At 43.2% G+C, this 19,452-nt stretch overlaps 1 long non-coding RNA gene across 1 annotated transcript; it reads left to right on the forward strand.

Annotated features, from left to right (window-relative positions):
• Positions 1 to 2,861: 2,861 nt before the first annotated feature.
• LOC309618902 lies at positions 2,862 to 4,322 on the forward strand. Its single transcript, XR_014238675.1, has 3 exons — positions 2,862 to 3,175; positions 3,915 to 4,051; positions 4,170 to 4,322. It is a non-coding gene; the product is annotated as an uncharacterized lncRNA (long non-coding RNA).
• Positions 4,323 to 19,452: the final 15,130 nt, after the last annotated feature.

The following is a 19,452-nucleotide window of genomic DNA, read 5'->3' on the forward strand; positions in this document are numbered from 1 at the left end:
GCATTGGGGTAAGTAAAGAAAAAAGAAATAGTGTTTCTATTTCAACACCTCACCCAGTCTACAGCTCTCTCCGGTGCCTCAAGCTTCAAATCAATGGTTGTGACTATTTACAATAACCAAGACAACGAAGCAACCTAAATGTCCATCGACAGATGACTGGATAAAGAAGATGTGGTATATATATAGTAGTATAGTATACACACCATGGAATACTACTCAGCCATAAAAAAGAATGAAATAATGCCATTTGCAGCAACATGGATGGACCTAGAGATTATCATACTAAGTGAAGTGAGTCAGAGAAAGACAGATACCAAAGGATACCACTTATACGTGGAATCTAAAATGTGATACAAATGAACTTATTTACAAAATAGAAACAGACTCACAGGCATAGAAAACAAACTTATGGTTACCAAAGGGGAAAAGGGGTGGGGGAGGGATAAATTAGTAGTTTGGAATTAATAGATACAAACTACTATATATAAAATAAACAATAAGGATCTACTGTAGAGCACAGGGAACCATATTGAATATCTTGTAATAACCTATAAGGGAAAAGAATCTGAAACAGTATATATATATATATATATATAGTATATAGTATAGTATATATAGTATATATAGTATATAGTATAGTATATAGTATATAGTATAGTATATAGTATAGTATATATAGTAAATCAACTATACTTCAATTTAGTTGAAGTATACATTGTATACTTCATTGTAAATCATTGTAAATGACTGTAAATTTACACTTACAATGTAAATGAAACATTGTAAATCAACTATACTTCAATTTTTTTTAAGTTAATTTATGATTTATTATATTTTTTTCAACAGTTCTTAGCTGGCTAAAAAGAGATCTGATTACTTGACAGATGTAGGTTACAAGTAAAGAATCTCTAACTTACAGATTTAAAGGCTCAAGGCATGCTATGTTCCTAGAATTCTGAGAAAAGCTTGATTAAAACGGTGGCTCAGGAGGGAGCATTTCCACCTAATGGCGCTACATACGGACATTCTGCAGGTCATTTTGACCTCATCGTGTGCAAACTGGAACTCCCCAGTCTGCCCGCAATAACTCCCCCCGCCCCGTGGCCCCTCTCAGGGGGTGATTCAGGGACCTGAGCCTGCAACCCAGGAGCACCCCAGACTCTCCCCCGCCCCTCGCTGCAGGTGCCACACCCGACAACCCACACGACCCGGAGAGTCAGGGTCCTCGCCGTCTGCGGTCTGCCACCTCTCCCCATCACCGCGGCACCTCCTCGTTCCGGCCACCGGGATCTCTCCCCTGAGAGACTCCAGCCCCCATGCCCGCTCTGGCTCTACCTCCAGCCTGGCCCATTTGCCACTCTGCAGCCGGAGTGATCGTCGCAACAAGAAAATCCAATCATGTTACTTTCCTGACTAGAAGCCTTTCCAGGGACGTCCCTGGTGGTCCAGGGGTTAAGACTCCGCACTCCCAATGCAGGGGCCGCGGGTTGGATGCCTGGTCTGGGAAACAGATCCCACGTGCCTCTCGGCACAGCCAAGAAAGAGAAAATAAATAAAAAATAAAATAAAAAAATTTTAAAAAGCCTTTGCTTGGCTCCTCACTGCCCTCAGGATGAAGTTCCAACTCCTCAGCAGAACATAAAAGGACCTTCCATTTTTGCCTCCTATTTACTACTGTGGCTTTAAAAAAAAATACATCACACACATATATTTATTTATATACTATATTCCACATACAAGTATAATATATACATAAGTGTGTATACATACAATGTATAGTCCGCACATATCATGTATACACACACACACACGTGTATGTGTGTACAGAATATTCCCACATACAGCTAAGTACAAAGAAAATACAAAACAGACACCAGTGTACAATGACTTAGATTTAACAAACATTACCATTTTGTCCTACTTATTTCTGTAATTTTGGATACTATTTGAAAGAAATAAAATATGGCAAATGTACTTGAAAACCCTACACCCCAGCCCTAAATCCCACCCCTTCCTAACCCAGACTTTGCCAGGTGGAATTTACCTTTACTTTTTCCCACCAGCAAAGTCCAGCGCAGCCTTTAGTGAATGGTCTGTCCTTTCCACACACATTTGCAGAAATTCTCTTCTGCCTGCCTCTGTCCTGTATCAGCTGATTCTCAACCCTCAATTCTGCAATTCTGATCCACTGGTCTGTCTGTCTATCTGTCTCTCTCTCTCCCCTCTCTCACACACACAGAGTTTTCATTACTATCAATTTAAAACATTTTGAGAAATAAAAAATACTTGCCACTTACTGACCCCACGTGCCTGTGTCATGTAGCTCTGAGTGAAAAAAAATTCCAGCAAAAAGAGGATGAAAAATAACAGCGCTTCAGGGAAATATGTTGATCTTGTCAAACATAATTTTGGTGTGTCCTCAGCTACATGTCCCAAAAACATTTCAGAAATTAAGAAAGCATCATCTTTGGAAGCGATCCGGTGAAAACGATGAAGAAACCAATGTATATCTCCAAATCAGCTTTACTTTCTTTTGATTAGAAGGAAAAACAAAATACATTAAACCTAAGGTCAGCCCTTATTAAGAGGAAAGAAGCAGAAAGCACTAATGGTTAGGTGCAAGTGCCCCAAATATTCTTAACTTTCACAGCCAGATCCTTTTTCTTAAGTTTTCTCAAATTTTTTGACGTTTCCCCCTGTTGAGGCAGTTTTCTTTTAGTAATTCTTATACAGTAACTTTAAGAAACTATCTCCATGAGGGTCCCGCTGCCTGTGGCTTTGCTTTCCGGAATGCTATGCCCCTGGCAGCTGGATCCCAAAAGACATCACTGACCCCCCCCACCCCCGGTCTGCCCTGTGTCCCTGTGTCCCATAGACTAAATACTCAAATTCTCCTCTGGGGGTAGGTTTTCTTTCATTTAAAATTGTTTTCAATCTCTTCATCCATCTGTATTCCTTTTGGCCATCAAGTCAAAGTGAGATGGACAGCTGCTGACCGTTGTTACAGCTGCTGCTGGGCACCGGTTACCTTAGCAACGGAGAGAAAACAAACATAGGCATTCCAAGGAGCCGTCCGGGACACCCCTCACATCTAGGCTTCTGAAAATTTGAGGGGTAAATGAATCGCAAGCCCTCCCCACATCTGTGTGGCTGCATTAACAAGATGCAGAGGAAGGTAACCGAGACAGTAGCTGGGGGAAAACAGAAGTCGATTGTTACCAACAGTTGAGGGTGGAAAGCTCTGCGCTTCTTTTAAGCACTTTGATTTATAGCTTGTGATCTTATGTGCAAGAGCACCCATAACCCCAAGTGTTTTGTGTCCTGACCTGTGACAATGTCTATTAACCCTAATCAATCTCCCATTACGCAGAGGTGTCTGGAATTTAGCAAGCAAAGGGGTGCCGAGGTCTTGCGGGGGCAGGAACAAACCATTGTCTTCGGCCATCAGCAGGGTTTTTGCACAAGCAAAATTATCATTTCGATTAATGCAGTGGGGGAGGGGCTTCCATCTTTTAATGAGAAAATGGAGGATTGTTTTCATTTTTAATTGCTGGGGCTCATTAAGGCCTGGGGCTCTGGTGCGGACCAGGACCCTTGTGGGTGTGCGTTCCCAGACACCTCTGCAGACCCTCACCCCAGCTGTGGGTAAGCCGCCTGCCCCTGCCCTTACAACTTCCTGCTGTAATTAGTAAGGGCTTCTATTCAGGTTAAGTACTTTATTACAGAAGCTAATTATGAAGTCTATAGCTGGTTCCCTGTGCCTTAGGAGGGATTTCCTTGTGCTTTGTGAGGGGAATTCTAAGGGTGGGTGTAGTTTCAAACTTTGAAGGACAAAGGTAGGAGCTGGCACATCACACGGATGGTCAAGTGTTAATCTATCCGTGGAAAATGGAAATATTTTAAATCCACACCAGGAAAACCAAGCCAACAAAGCTCCTTTTCAACTGAGATTTGGATTGGGGGTTAGAGAGGAAACACACGCTATCGTCTACCAGCACCTACAAACTGTTACAACAAAAGATCCATCTCGGATCCCCACACAGACCCCGGGGTAAGGAATCTGTGCTTTGTCTAATATATTAACCCAGGGTGAAATCATGTAGTAAAAGGGTTTCAGTAGTAACTACATATTTTATCCTGTAATAGTCTGTTCATTCCTGTTTTCTCAGAATCACCAAGGTATTTGGAGAAAAGACAAATAGCAAAGAAGAATGAAACTGGGAAAGATTGGGAATCTGTAATACTGTTTAGTTGTTTTTTATGTCATTCATCTTAAAGCCCTTTTGATAAAGAGAATTAAGAAAAGGCTTGTTCTTTCTTTATTAGATATGTCTTTCTAATTCTATATGGATTCCTTATATTTCTAGAGAGATAGAGATATCTATACAGACATCTATAAAATATAGACAGATGAAAGATAGATAGATATTAGAGTTTTGTCTGTTTGTTTGGGCTTTGTGGAATGTGTGTGTGTGTGTGTATAAGGTTTAGGAATTTGAAGGCTCCACCCCTTCTCTTTGCAAATGAAGAAATTGAAGTTCAAGGATGGCAAGTCCTGTGATCAAGGGAATTCACTATAGTGGTGATCGATCCCAAGCTTCCAGCAAGCCTGCTGAGTGCAGAATTAATCAGTTCACCTGAGTTTCATGACTGTTTAAATATCTCAACCGATTCTAACATTGTGTACAAAACTGTCATGATCCTACAAACCATTTTGCAATTTTAGTTGTAGTCGGGTCCACCCAGCACAAATCAAACCACTGTCAAGGCTGTCGCTTCTGTCTTTCCCAGTCTGGGAATTCCATGCTGAGAGGGGTTACCCGCCTGAAGGGTTTGTATCTTCACCTGGCTCAAGGCTCCAACCTCTCATAAATACTCCTGCAAACTAGTTTGCCAGGCTGTATGATAGAGGACTGTCTTTAAAAATCAAAACTAGAGGTTTCGGTACATCTCTGCAAAATGGGGACAAAGCACTAATCAATATATCTAGCCTCCCAGCTGACCTGGATATTGGAAATGACACATGCAATCACCTTCATTGAAAAATGGATAAAACTAGGAGAAATTACTGTCAGATTTAGTGTAGGGTGGGTCTGGTTTAAGGAAGCACATTTCATTGAGTCACGATCCCCACTTCCCATCAAAAACTAGAGTGGCCTTGGAGGTGGAGAAGACCCCGACAAACTTTGCTAACACTTCCTTCCTTGGAGGGGGAAGGGCAGACAGTGGGACCTCAACACGCAGGGTGCAGGCCGGGCCCCCAACCCCACGCAGCCTAATTCCTCCCGGGTGCTCTCATTAGCTTCAGCCAACACAGACAGGGAGATGTCCTTTTGCACGAGGGCGAGTTTCCCAGCTGTGACTCCCTAAACCCCATCTCTCAACATCCACTCACAACCCCAAGCTACGGAATTCCTAATAAAAATGCATACTCGTGGGGTTTCCCTGGTGGTGCAGTGGTTGAGAGTCTGCCTGCCAATGCAGGGGACACGGGTTCGAGCCCTGGTCTGGGAAGATCCCACATGCCGCGGAGCAGCTGGGCCCGTGAGTCACAACTACTGAGCCTGCGCGTCTGGAGCCTGTGCTCCGCAACAAGAGAGGCCGCGACAGTGAGAGGCCCGGGCACCGCGATGAAGAGTGGCCTCCGCTTGCCACAACTAGAGAAAGCCCTCGCACAGAAACGAAGACCCAACACAGCTATAAATAAATAAATTATTTAAAAAGAAAAAAGTGGGACTCCTGATATTCATCCCACTTTAAAAAAAAAAAAGCATACTCGTGTCTATTTTCTGTTCTCCCCTCATATAGAACTGCAGAATTTGAGCAGGAACCCCCATCTACTTTTGACAGCATATTATCATTTTTATGGTTTAAACAAGCACAGAACTTCGTCTAAAAGAATTGGCCTAAAGGAGAAAAAAGCCCCAGCATCTAAAATGATACTGCTATGCAAAGAAAGCACCCCTTCTGAAAAACTAGAGAAAACGCCTCTCTATGAAATGCATTTGCCACAAGAAATAACAAGATTTTAGAAAACGGGTGGTCCATGGACTTAAATTTCAAGTGGGTATTGCATTTATTTATCCCATTAAGCAGTTCTGAGAAGAAAATCATCTCTGAGCAAGAGAGATGGGCATTGAAAAACATAAGTTGCTAAACTTACGGTTACCAAAGGGGAAAGTGGGGTGGCAGGGAGGGATAAATTAGGAGTTTGGGAGTTACATATGCACACTACTATATATAAAATAGATAACCAGCAAGGACCTACTGTATAGCACAGGGAATTACACTCAATATTTTGCAATAACCTATAAGGGAAAAGAGTCTGAAAAAAAAATTTTATATTATATGTATATGTACACACTCACACAACTGAATAACTGCTGTACACTGGAAACTAACACAACATTGTAAATCAACTATACTTCAGTTAAAAAAATAAATATATCAAAAAAATTAAAATTAAAATAAAATTTAAAATACATGAATTTTAAAATACATAAATTGTGAAGCTTAAATATATGTAAATATCTGATGAGGAAAAAGAGGTGCGTTCACAAAAAGTCACTTAAAAACCAATATACCTGATTACATTAAAATGTAAACGTTTCTGCCTCAAGAAATGAGAAGATGCTTTTAGTTAAGAGATTAAGAGTCACAATATATAAATACACCTTATAGGACACTAAAAAGACATTTATTCTAGTATAAATATAGGCCACGGATGTAAACAAAATTACAGAAGAATTAGAAAAGACCGCTAAACATATGCCAGAAAAAGAAAAAGAAAAGAAAACCCCGAGAGTAAAGAAGGAATGCAAATTTTAAAACAAATTTCCTTTTTCTAATTTTCACATGGCAAAGATTTTTTGTCTTTTGCTCTTGTTGTTGTGTTCACATGATCCCTTGATGAGAGGAAGAGAGAATTCTTTTGCTCGTACGCTGCCTGTACGACGGTCAGTAACGTAATTTTTCTGATGTTTAATTTGGCAAAGTGTGCTTTGAAAGCCTGAAAAATGTTTATATTCTTCAACCCAGTAATAATAATTTTGTATTTTTATAATGAAGAAATCATCAGAGCTGCACACGAAGATGTGTAGGGTTCTTGATATAATTTATGATACGAAAAATAAAAAAGAATCTACATGTTCCTTAGAAGCTTGGTTAAACACAATTGAATATGTACAGGCATTAAAAAAACATATTTGAAGAATTTTTATGAATTTTTAAGGAATGGGAAAATGCCAAGGATAACTTATGTAAAAGCTCAGCTTATATAGAGCAAGACACAATTGTGTATAGATAAAGCAAAGATGAAACGCATTTATAAAGGGAAAGAAAGGCCAAATGCTACAATGTTAACAATGTGTATCTCTGGGTTGTAATATTATGGAGTATTATTATTATTATCCAAATGTTCTGCAATAAACATTTATTACTAGTGTAATCAGAAAAAAATTCTTTTTAAAAATCCTCATAAGTCAACTATACTTCAATAAATAAAAAAAGGAAAAAATAAAATAAAATACAAAACAAAACAAAACAAAAAATAAAATAAAAGCCTCATTCAACCTACTCCTTCCACCTGGGAATGATTTGTGATTCTTTCCCTAGTAATACTGGCTTAGAAAAATAAAACTTCCACACCTCAATTATTTTGCTATTCCTGTCTCCAGTCAGATCAAACCTGACCTCAAATCGACAATGAACTTGTAGGAATCAAGTATCACCAACATCCCTTGCCAGGGGGCCAGAGCTTTTTAGAAGAATTTCTCAGACACTGAAAAAGAAGTGCGTTCCTTTGAGAAGGCTTTGGGGGAGTGTCCAGGTGCAGCAATCACCCCAGGAATGGATGGTGAGTTAGAACAGGTGCACCAAGAGCAACTGATGCCGTGATGGGGACGAGGACGAGGTTATAAAAGATGGCTATGTTTGCCTACAGCCTCCATGTCAATCCAGGCAGGGCTGTCCAACAGAGGTTAGTATAAGTGAAGGAAAGGAATTACCATCACTCATGGACTGTTTTTTAACAGATAGCCATTTTATACTTTTGAAAACGCAAGTCGTATTTGGACATTTCCTTTCTGAATGAAAGATAACAAAAGGGCAGATGGGTCCAAGTGGCTCTTCTAGGGCAATGTGTCACAACATAGTCTCATGCATTTGCTAGGTGTGTTTAGTGACAGGTCCCCCAGCAACCAATCAGGATGAGAAATGGAATCTATTAGTGGACTTGTCGAGCATCCCTGGTCTCTGTGGATGACAGCCGGGTATCTGCCTTTCGCTGCAAACATTAAATAATTCTCCCCAGAAAGTTACCGGGCAGGAGTCACACAATACTAGAAAAATCTGAACAGTGATTGCTTTATTTTGGAGATGACATTGAGAACACCAGAAGTTCTGGTTAGAAACACATGGAGATATATTTTTGTGAGTTTTAAGCCTCAGGAACTACTTACAGGGCAACTCCTGAGATAAAGTAATAATTCACCATCGACCCATGGGGCTGTGTCTAGGTTCTGAAGCCTTGAGAATACAAGATTCATCTTTTATTATGTCTGTGGTCGTGAAAGTGAATGCTGAAAGTTAGCGATCGGTAGGAACTCTGTCATACTAATGTATAGTCTCGCCGGTTTCAAAATTAATACTCCTTCACCAGTGTGCCCAGAGGTTCCTGGATTCACCTATCTTGACTTCTTTGTACCATGCATCACATTGAGTTGAAAACATAATTTTGTATTGGATGAAAAAGACGAATGTGGTCCTTCAGTAATTAACTGAGTGTCACTGATCCTTCTAACAAACAGGGAAGCATGCCCCATCGGTAAACTAAGCTCACGGGCAATCAGTATCCCACAGAGTTAGTCATGCTGAGATGATATTTGACTATAACTGAGAAACCTCCACTTCAGACAAAGGCAAATGCATTTATCACTTGTCAGTGCTTCGGTCTCCACACCCTTGCTATCTCAGGGCACATGTGTTTATTATAACCTACTAGATCTGTCTCTTAAAGTATGGTTGTGATGCCTGGCCATTTCATTTATCCAGTAGTCCTTGTATCGTTCAGTTTTTCCAGATGAAAAAAATATATATACCATGTTGGTCACAGAGATTTCACAAATCTATTTCACAAATAATAATCGTCAGATGATGATTTCCTCCAAATCTCTACAAGTTCCCTATCACCGTTATTTCAATAAAGGTGGCACAGGGACCACGTTGCTTGGGCAGTTCCCACCATCCCACCCCCCGGCCCCCACTCCCACTGACATCCCAGAAGCTATATCCCTTCACTTACAGGTTATCACTGATTTTTGTTAAGTGTGCATTTCTAGCTCTAATTGTTGGATTGCATTATAATCTCGATCCACATAAATGGGAAAAAGCCAACCGTTAATTGTGAAAACAGTGTTGCCTACAAAGGGCACTGCTACTCTGCATTTTGAGATTACTTGGGTCACATAAAAGAATTCTTTCTCCTACCAAGTCTAGATTTCAAATTTCTTCTCAGATAAGGACTCTCGCTTTTTTTTTACCCTTGACGCGGGCAGCTACATTTACAGTTTGAGGTTCCAAATATGCCTGCCCACAGCTCAGCATGTAATCTCTTAGCCCTGGTCCTAGTAGATCTCTGCTTGCGTTTTAGGGTTTTAATGCTGGTTTCTCATCCATGCCAAAACTGTGTGCTCCCCACTGGGCTGAAGACAGCGGTGTGGAGGTGGTCTTGTCAATGCAGAGGGGAACATTTGGAAGGGTAGGATATAAATCAAACTATTACCAGCAGTGAACACTGAGGAGTGGGGCTGGGAGAGAGTGGTGTGAAAAGAGGAATAAACTCACCTTTTACTCTGTGCATTTTTGTTCCAATTCATTCCTAGATCTTTCCAAAGCCCCTTGCCATGTGCTGGGAGAGAATGCAGGGGCACCTGCTCTCAGGGAGCTTACCTTCTAGGGGGAAAGCCTAATTCGTAAACATATAAACAAAGAGATAAATTCAATAAATACGCATTGGTAATAGCACAGTGAGGAAAATAAACAGTCCACGGACATCGGCTTTGGAGACAAGAATGGCCTCTCCGGAGCCGACCATATACATCCTCTGGGACACGTAGACAGTTTGAATTGTATTCAGAGAACACGTATCTCCTTTAAAGAAATGCTTTTGAAGCAAACAAAAGCAGAGCAAGCCTGACAGCCCTCAGCGGGATGTTGGACTTGAAGCCTTGGTACCTGCCCTCCTCTCCCTTGGCAGTGGACTTGGCTGGGCTGGGTCGTGGGGAAGGAGCATTGAGGCTGGACAGGGGCCTCTCGGAAGCAGAAGCAGATCCTTGTCAAAGGCTTAGACCACAAAACAGGAGACATGGAACCTCCATTCATTTTCTGAAATGCAAGGAGAGGCTTCAGCGGGGGATGGTACCGTGAATTCCTCCAGCTCAAGCGACTGCCCGGGCCATCCATCTGAACATCCCTGTAATCCTGCTGCTTCTGATGTAGTAGGTGCTTAATAAATGTTGTCTGAAAGAAATGGGAATAGTCGTAGGACTTTCTGACCTATTTAGTGATGCAAAGACGAGGTCCATTGTGACACCGACCTCAACTGGGAAGGAAAATTCTTTCACCTATTTTTGCAAAGAATTCCTGAGCACCTGGGGCTCTATAACCCTCCAACTGCTTATAACCCTCCTCCCCATAAATGTCCTTGGAGCCACCAAATATCTGGACCAATTTCCTGTCCATCCTTTCATTGAGTGCAACATAACTAAATGGGGAAACCAAAAGCCAGTCCCATTGGAGGAGATTGGAAGGGCACCGGGGCTGGAATGAGACACTGGCCCCCGGGGGAAAGCTTGGCACTGCAGCTTGGCATGACCTGATTCCCCACTGGGCTCGGAAGGCTGGTGCAAACTTAATCATCTCTGCTCTGCAGCACCTCCCCCAAGTGAAGGCAGAAGTGCCCCCGGCCCCCGGCATCCCCCAAAAGGAATCCTGGGCGGTCAGAGGCAAGCAGAGAAGGTCTCCATCCCACGCAAGGGAGAGTCTGACCCAGTTGAGACCCACGGATCCAGCCAGCAACCGCCACCCACGTGGTGCAATGAATGCGACTGGAAAATAAAGGAAATGTCCCATTCCTTCCACCGAAGTTGACTGTAAAATTCCAAAGGCAAAGTCAACTCTTCTAACGAGCGGAAGAGAGTTACAGACTTTGCTCCACTGTCCCTGCACGCTCGGCTGGCCTTTACGTTACCGTGTGAAGTTCTGTCCTGTGTGAATTTAGGCAAGTTACTAAAACCCTTGGAGCATCAGATTCATCCATGGGAAAACAGAAGAAGAATGGCCCAGCCCTCTCTGTCTCGTTGGGAGAGCCCCAGTCTTCAGGTGACAAATGACAAGTAGGTTCCTAGAATCCACAGAGTGTGGCTCAACCCAGGTGTATCTCTCAAGCAAGAAAAGAGGTCTTGATTTACGTAAAAAAAGAGCAGCAAGGCCTCCCTTGCTCCTTAGGGAATGAGATCAGCCGCAGGTAGCCCCCCGTTTTGTGCACATGGGAAAAGTACACTGAGTGCACAATGTTTGTTAGGACCTACCGATCCTGACCTAGGCCTAGAGGTGATCGTACTAAGTGAAGTAAGTCAGACAGAGAAAGACAAATGCCATATGATATCACTTATATGCGGAATCTACAAAAAAGATACAAATGAACTCATTCACAAGACAGAAACAGACTCACAGACATAGAAAACAAATTTACGGTCACCAAAGGGGGAGGAGGGGAGGAATAAATTAGGAATTGGGGAGTAACACATACACACACTACTATATATAAAATAGATAAACAACAAGGACCTATTGTGTCCACAGGGAACTATACTGAATATTTTGTAATAACCTATATATGGGAAAAGAATCTGAAAAAAAAATGTGTATATGAATCACCTTGCTGTACACGTGAAACTAACACTGTAAATCAACTAGACTCCAATAAAAAATAAATAAATGTTAAGGGGTGAATTGCAATCAGGAAGGGAAGAAATCCAAAACACATGATGTGAAGGAGCATGTCCATTTGGTGACAATTTAGAATATAGTAAGAGTCCTGATTAACAGTATAAGAAGGAAGCAAAGGATGCGAGGAAACCCTGAAATAATCAAGCCTGGATGACTCAAAGTGGTCACCCCACTGGGCAGGAATTAGGGCAACGCAGAGGGGGAGTCACCTCTGAAATAAGGACATGCCTGCTACCAGATCAAAGACAAGGAGGGGGCCTCCCATTTCCACGCAGACTGTGAAGTCAGAGGCCATCGCGTGCTAAGTGGTCACTGCGTGTTAAGTGGTAGACAGCACGTACGTGCAGACAGTCCCGTCTGATAAGAGAAAGCACAGACTCCAAAAAGAGAGTGATTGCAAAGCATCGTGAAAGCAGGTGCCCCGTGGTGGTCGCGTTCTCCACTAGAACGTAAGCTCCAGGAGGGCAGGACCTGGGTCCCCTCACCGCTGCATCACCGATGCCTGGACCAGTCCTGGCACCAAGACAATGCTCCATGTGCCACTGCAAGTGAGCCGGACACAGAAGACCCAGGGGTGACTGGGCAAGAGGAGTGAACAGAGAATGGCTTTCTGGAAGGAAGGGATGGAGAGTCAGCTCATACAGGGAGACATGAAGAGGGACAGGGAGGGAGAAAGGAAGGATAAGCTCCAGGTAAAGGCAATCACCCAGGAGAAGGACCAGCAGATGACAGCAAGAAGAGGAAGGGAAGAGAGGCTGGGGCCCACCTGCCAGGGGCAGACGGACTTACAGGCACGAAAGTCAAGGTCTTTTTCGTAGTACTACTCAGAAAAGCTATCATCATTTTGAGGAGGTGTATAGTTTAGCTTAAAATCTCCCCAAAGGTTCCAGTGCGGAGAGGAAACCTGTGTTTGCTGAGTGTGAAACGGTTCAGCATCTCATCAAGTGCTCAGTGATCACCCTATGAGCGGACGACTTGATTTCTCATCGTAATAAACCTTGACTGAGAGAAAGACTCCTGAAATTCAGAGGCGTGAGACCTCAGGAAAGTCCCTTGACCCCTGTTTTCCACCGAAGACCCTTATGCAAAGAGAAGAGAACGTGGAATCAGATCATCCTTAAGTCTCCTTCCAGCCCAGCTCAGGAACCCTAAATGGGAAGATCTAGAATTGCCTTTGTCCCCTGTTTAGCCGATCCAGCTTCCGTGCTCAAAGCAGAGCGCAAAACCCAGCAACTAGGAGGTCCTGGGAGGAAAAGCTCGGACTGCCGTTCTTCCTCCAGTGTTATGTTTGGCAAAGAAGTTTTGTGAAAATGATACCATTGATTTTCCCTATTTATTTTTTTCTCAAAGACTTTCATATCAAACAGAACAAAAGAAATGAACTCACCACCGTTTGTTAAGGTAGTTCCAATGCAGATTATCTATGTGTGCCTCAACTTTAAGGACCAGATGTAAATACAAGTCTATTATGTGTAAAAACTAAGTCAGTGACCAGCGTGCGTATCAAAATCCCGTGCCTGTTACACCAATGTGCTTCCAAACACACCTTGAATGTGTGCAGCAGATACAGGATGAATTTCTTCAGTGTACTGGGAAAGGTTGCTATTTTCTAATTCAGACCTAGAAAATGACCCCCCAAGTGCCCCTTTGGGAAGAGACAGAAGATAAACCCAAAAACTTCGTGGAGCCCAGTAATCACAGCCGGAAAGTCAGAAAGGGCTGAGGCGTGATCCTGCCCCCAAAGCCTCATTGTGGGTGTGCAGACAGGAGAGCCGAGAATTCCAGTGGGAGGGACCCAAATGGACCAGTGGAGATTGTACGAGGCCATGAAAATGCAGCACAGGGCGAGACTAGATGGTACCAAACACCGGGATAAAACACTGGTGATGCAACCTTTTCAGCGACGGTAACTCATTCCTGCTAACGCAACCAATGAACGGCTACTCTGGTGCCGAAAAAAATGTCATTTAATGGCATGGAAAAAAATGGTTCAATTAAAAAAGTGGGGGCAGAGAAATACTGTTTAGCAGCATGTTAAATATTTGCAGATAAAGGAGAGGGGGCAGAGGGTGACCTGCATCAGGTCACTGTTATTCCCAATGCTTCTGGCAATGGCTTCACCAGGGTGGCCTTAACGTTCTCTGGTCTCATGGAGAACTTTCCTTTTTAGTCGATCCTTACCTGGATTTTCTGTAATCCTAATACAAGCCCCTAGCAATCCCATTGTACCATTCCTCCTATGGGAGATAGATTTTCTTCTTCTTCTTCTTGTGTCTTCTTATCAGTTGCTTCTGATAAGAGAACTGAATCTTAAGAGAAAACAAATGCAATTCAGAAGAGCCTGGGAAGTGAGGGTATTACAGAAATCTCAAATCTCAACTGGTTTCAAACTGGAGGTGCTTTTGAGCGAAAGCGCTAACGCAGTCAGGAGGTTAGGAGGTGGAAAGATGATTCACGTGAGGCTACCGCATAGAATTTAACGAGAAGAACCTCAAGAGAGAGGTGCTGAGGGGAGCCTTGGAGTCCATTTCTGTAAAATCTGGTGCGATGGAGTTGGGGATATTCAGGAAGAGGTGGGAAGACGATCGATTTATATGCATTTATAAGATGCCATTTAGGGTACAGCTGAGGTGGGAGAAACCGTAGTGTAATAAGGTCAGTTCAAACCTGAATACAATTTAAAGGAAAAAAAACCCAAGACTATGAAAACTGGGTCTCAAATAAGATCAACATTCAGAGCAGATATGCTTGAGAGTCATCTGTTAAGAATGGGGAGAAGCTAATGTTTTCTTGCTTTTTGTCCAAGTGATCAAGGTCCGACATGCGCTGGTGGAAGCCGATGGCACCCCCAGCTGCAGAGCTTACAGAGGAACCCTCTGCAGACACCCCTCTGTTCTTGGAGAGTGGGATTTGGAGGGCAGAGCACGCCTTATGATCACTTGCTACCAAGCTCTCGCCTCTGTGAAAGGAGGCCCTTAGCAGGAAGGTCTTGGAATTTGTGGGTTCCCCAGTTCCCCTGACCATGCTGGCATGCTCGTCTTCCTGTGAACTTGACCCTCGTGTTATTAAAACCATTTCTATTCATTCACTCATCAACTCTGTATTGAATGTCTTACCGTGCTTACAAGGCATGGGAGGTAAAACAAGGAACTGCTCCTGCCCTCCTGACTCTTGGGATCGGTGGGGAAGATAGACATTTGTTAATTCATGAAAATGTAAAGACGCAACTATGATCAAAGTTCCCGAAGTAAAGAACTTGGTGCTGGAATTCGGTCTAAAAGAAGGACCTGCCTCAGTCAGGGGTATCAGGAATTCAGCTGAGTGCTCTGAAAGATGAGTAAGATTAACCAGGTGAAAAGCAGAGGGATGAACGTGCCAGGAAGAAGGAACAGCATGTGCAAAAGCTCAGAGGTAGGAGGAAGTATGCCAAATGGTAAGGACTAAAAAAAAGGCAGTGTGACCAGAAGAGAAAGTAGAAGGGAATTCTGGAAACCTAGGTGGGACCATGGCAGCCTAGAACTAAGGTAGCAAGCAGCAATGGATTTGAAGAAAAGAGGGGAATTGGAGAGAAAATGGAAGGGATTTGATGATAGATTAGTCCGGGCATCAGTTGAGAGAGAAAAAGAGAAATCAAAAATGACTCCTACGTTTTCAAATTGAATCCTTGAGTGGTAACATATATTGATTTGGGAAAGCTGCGTGGCTGTGTGTTGTGTTGGGAGGGGGAGGGTTTTTTCCGGGAGGAGGAAAATCAGGAATTTTGCTTTCACCATGCTAAGTTCAAGTGTTCTCTGTGACATCCTAATGAATGAGTCAGGAAGTAGAAGCAGATTTGGACTCAGAAGAAAGGCCTGGGCTTTAGAGAGAGATTTGAGAACAAACAATATCAAGATGGTGCTTAAACAGGGAAGAATTGAGATGCTCACCTAAGTTCAACATCTAAGCCTCAAGGAACCTCAACACTTAGAAGTCTGATAAAGAAGGAGAAACAAGCATAAGGGACTTAAAAAAAAAAAAAGACCCAGCTCAGAGAAGATCTTTGAATCATACCAGCCAAGAATATAAATGTTCCAAGAAGGATGTAGCCATCATCAATGCCAAATGCATCTAAGAACATTTTTTGATCTGATTTGTTTGATAAGGACAAAGTGATATCCACTGGTTCAGGAAGCATGAGGTCCCTGGGGCACTTGGCAAGGTGTTTCAGATGTATGTTAGGGGCAAAATCTCTAATGTGGAGAGTTGAAGGATAAATATGGTGGGGTGGGGGGGTGATAGCATAGAGACAGCCTGTGTGAGACAACCCTTTGGGGCATGCTTGGCTGCTACCGGAAGAGAGGATTTGGACTCAAGGAAAGTTTGGGGTTTGTTTATTTTTAATGAGTTATACTTACTGTTTGTTTTTATCAGTGGTATGTTGGTAAATGTTTAACCACTGGCTCTCTGGGGGGAAAGCCCTGGTTTATAGCATCAGCCAATCTCTGCAGTGTAAGTACTCTCACAGGGGTTGATTTCCAGCTACCGATGTGATATCGCTGGATGTAAAGTTGGAAAGAGATGCTTGGAATTGGTTTTTACAAGCCAGTGACATCTGGTTCCAGCACAGCCCTGCTCTTAAATGTTTGCATTTTGAAAACATCTAGTTCAGAGCGAAGGATTCACAGTGTAGGATATGGAGACCAAACCAAAGGAACAAAATCCTTGCAAATGAGAGAGAGAAAGGGATTGGAGAACAAGAGGGAAGAGGGAAGCTGGCCTTTGCCAAGAGGAGGAATATTCCTCTGATGTAAAAGGAGTTAAGAAGGAAAAGGGTGTAAATGAAGATGCTGAGGGAATCCTCATCTGTCCTTTCTCTAGGTACTAGGTGCCAGGAAACTTCAAGTGCTTTACATACATTATCTGATTTAATCCTCACAGTCACCAGAAGACAGAGATTTTATTAGGAGCCCATTTCACAGATGAGGACACTGAGGCTTGCAGATGAATGGTAACTTGGTAAAAGTCATCCAATCAGTAAGATTAGAATCCAGTTGACCCTACCACAGAACCCATGCTCCTGCCCACAGTGCTGTCTTTCTGCACTGCTTCATAGGCTGGAGCTGCTGCAGCTATTTTGTCACTAGGAGGAGAGAGCCTGCCTGAGGAAAAAAATGAACCAAGCCAAAGCCAACAAACAAGAAAGAGAGAAATCAAGTCCTGATCATTTCATTTGAACCTGTAGATCAAATCATGCATCAAGCTAAAACTACCTGTGGCTAAGAGATGTGTGCCAGTAAATTCTCTCTCTCTCTCTCCTCTCTCTCAGCTTCTGCAAATTTGATCTTCCTATTACTTGCAACAGAAGAAAGCTTAACAAACACAGCAAAGAAATACAAATATTTCAGACCAGAACTTTAGAAATTCTATGCGAGAATACATCGCAGTGTTAGGAATCAATATAGTACGGATCAATATCGGTGTGCAGCTCATCCATGTGTGTGGATTACAGCTGTTACGTGTACCACTCATGTATGTGAGTTTGGTGTTCTTAACATTATCTAAGTTATGCTAGAATCAAAGGACCACTTTTAAAAAGAACAAAAATATTATAAATAGCAATCAACCAGTACAAGCAACCAGTTTGCATCAGTGAAACTTCATTTCCTGTACCCTAGAAGTGCTCCTTTGTTTTGGTAAAGGACATCCCGCAACCTGATATGTGAGGCAGCATGATTTCCTTCACGCTTGTAAAGTAGAGCAAAGATCACACTTCCTGAATAGAATATAATGCTTCTAAAGAGAGATGACCTCCTGGAAAGAACCCTGAGATGGTAATGCCCTCACAGAAATATGAGACCCTAGACATCACTGTTCTTACAAAAAGACTCTTACCTCCACATTATGTGGGATCCCTGACTGGGGTACCAAGGCTCTATTTAGCAGAAAGTGAAAACAAAATAGTAACAAAATGAATCACTGAGACGCAAATCTCTTTCTTTTAAGCCAAGGTCTAGCTTTGCTAGTAGCCCAGCTCTTGCTCTGAATTGTTGACTAAATGGTCTCACAGTCTGTCTATCCTCCCCCTATCCGAACCCTCCAGGTTTCGCCCTAACTCGATTCCCCTGAGACGGACGTGAACACTACAGGAGAGACCAGGACAGGCCGCTGGTTAAGAAATCCCAACCTCTGGTCCCATTTGGTCCTGGGTCCTATGGTCCTGCAGAGCCCGAGTGGGGTTGGGGGGGTGGGTGGGGCGGGAATTGATGTTCTGGGGGCAGGGGAATTATGCCCGCGGGAACGAGAGCAATTATGCTAATTGAGGAGACCTCTTTGTTGTGAGATTTCCAGAGCAGGAAGCAGCTTGTGTCAGAGACTGACAGAAGTCCTAAAAATAGCACGCCCCCCAGGTGTGCCCCAGGGGGTGATGACAGAGATAGCTGGGAGGTTAATCTGGGAAGAAAGCAAATATGCTGGAACCAGAGGTGAACAAGCACCAAACAGAAGGTCTAAGATTGTGAACCTCGTGAATCAGAGAGCGGAGCGGGGAGGGTTGTCCCGGGCTGGGGGTGGGGGAGGGAGGCCGTGTTGGCGGCGAGGGGGCGGGGCAAGAAGGCAACACACTGCAAAAAAGCATTCTTTCTGGAAACTTATGCGTTAAAAAAAAACCAAGCCCATAACTAATTTTAAACAGCAAAGAAAATAAAGACTGCACAGTTGCTGATCAGAAATGAGGTCAATCAGTCGAGGTGGGCGGTGGTGGGCTGGTGGAGGGGCAGATGCGCATGCGTGCTGCATCTCCAGGCAGGCGTTGGACCCGCAAGGACAAAGGTTTGAGCAGATGCCGCCGCTGGGAGAAGCTGCGGCCCCTCTCAGCGGCGACTCAAAGGCCCCATCCGGGCACCCAGGAAAGTGCCTTTAAACCTGGGAACACAGAGCGCGCTGAAACGTTTCCCCACACTTAGACCGAGGGAAGAAAACCACTTTTTTCTCTAAACTTTATCCTTTTGCTGCAAAAGATCAACGTAAAACCAGAGGAAAGAGACTACTGGTTTACCCAAATTAACCTTTAGTTGAAAGGACATCTCTTCCTGACCCAGAAAATGAGTAATCACCTTTTTTTTTTTTTTAATTTCCAAAACCAACCCTTCTCTCTGTGCAGGAACTTCTCCCTCTGTTTCCAAACCTGTTTTTTTTTTGTTGTTGTTTTCTGGTTTTTGTTTTTCCCCTAAAAGGAAAACAAACAAAAATCCTCTTTGCATGAACTTAAATGCCACCTCCAGCCTCAACTCCAGTTTTTTCTGCCTCGTTTCGCAGCTAAGGGTCTGCAACAAACAGGCCATACACACTCCCATCACTTCCTTACCATCTCTTCTGCCTTCACCCTGAGAATCATGACTCACATCCTCACCTCTCCACCGAAACTGCTCTGGGGGACCTCTGCTCCCCTCATCAACTGACCTCAAT

Source organism: Balaenoptera borealis, assembly GCF_965194805.1.
Source record: "Balaenoptera borealis genome assembly, chromosome: 20".
Classification (NCBI taxonomy): domain Eukaryota; kingdom Metazoa; phylum Chordata; class Mammalia; order Artiodactyla; family Balaenopteridae; genus Balaenoptera; species Balaenoptera borealis.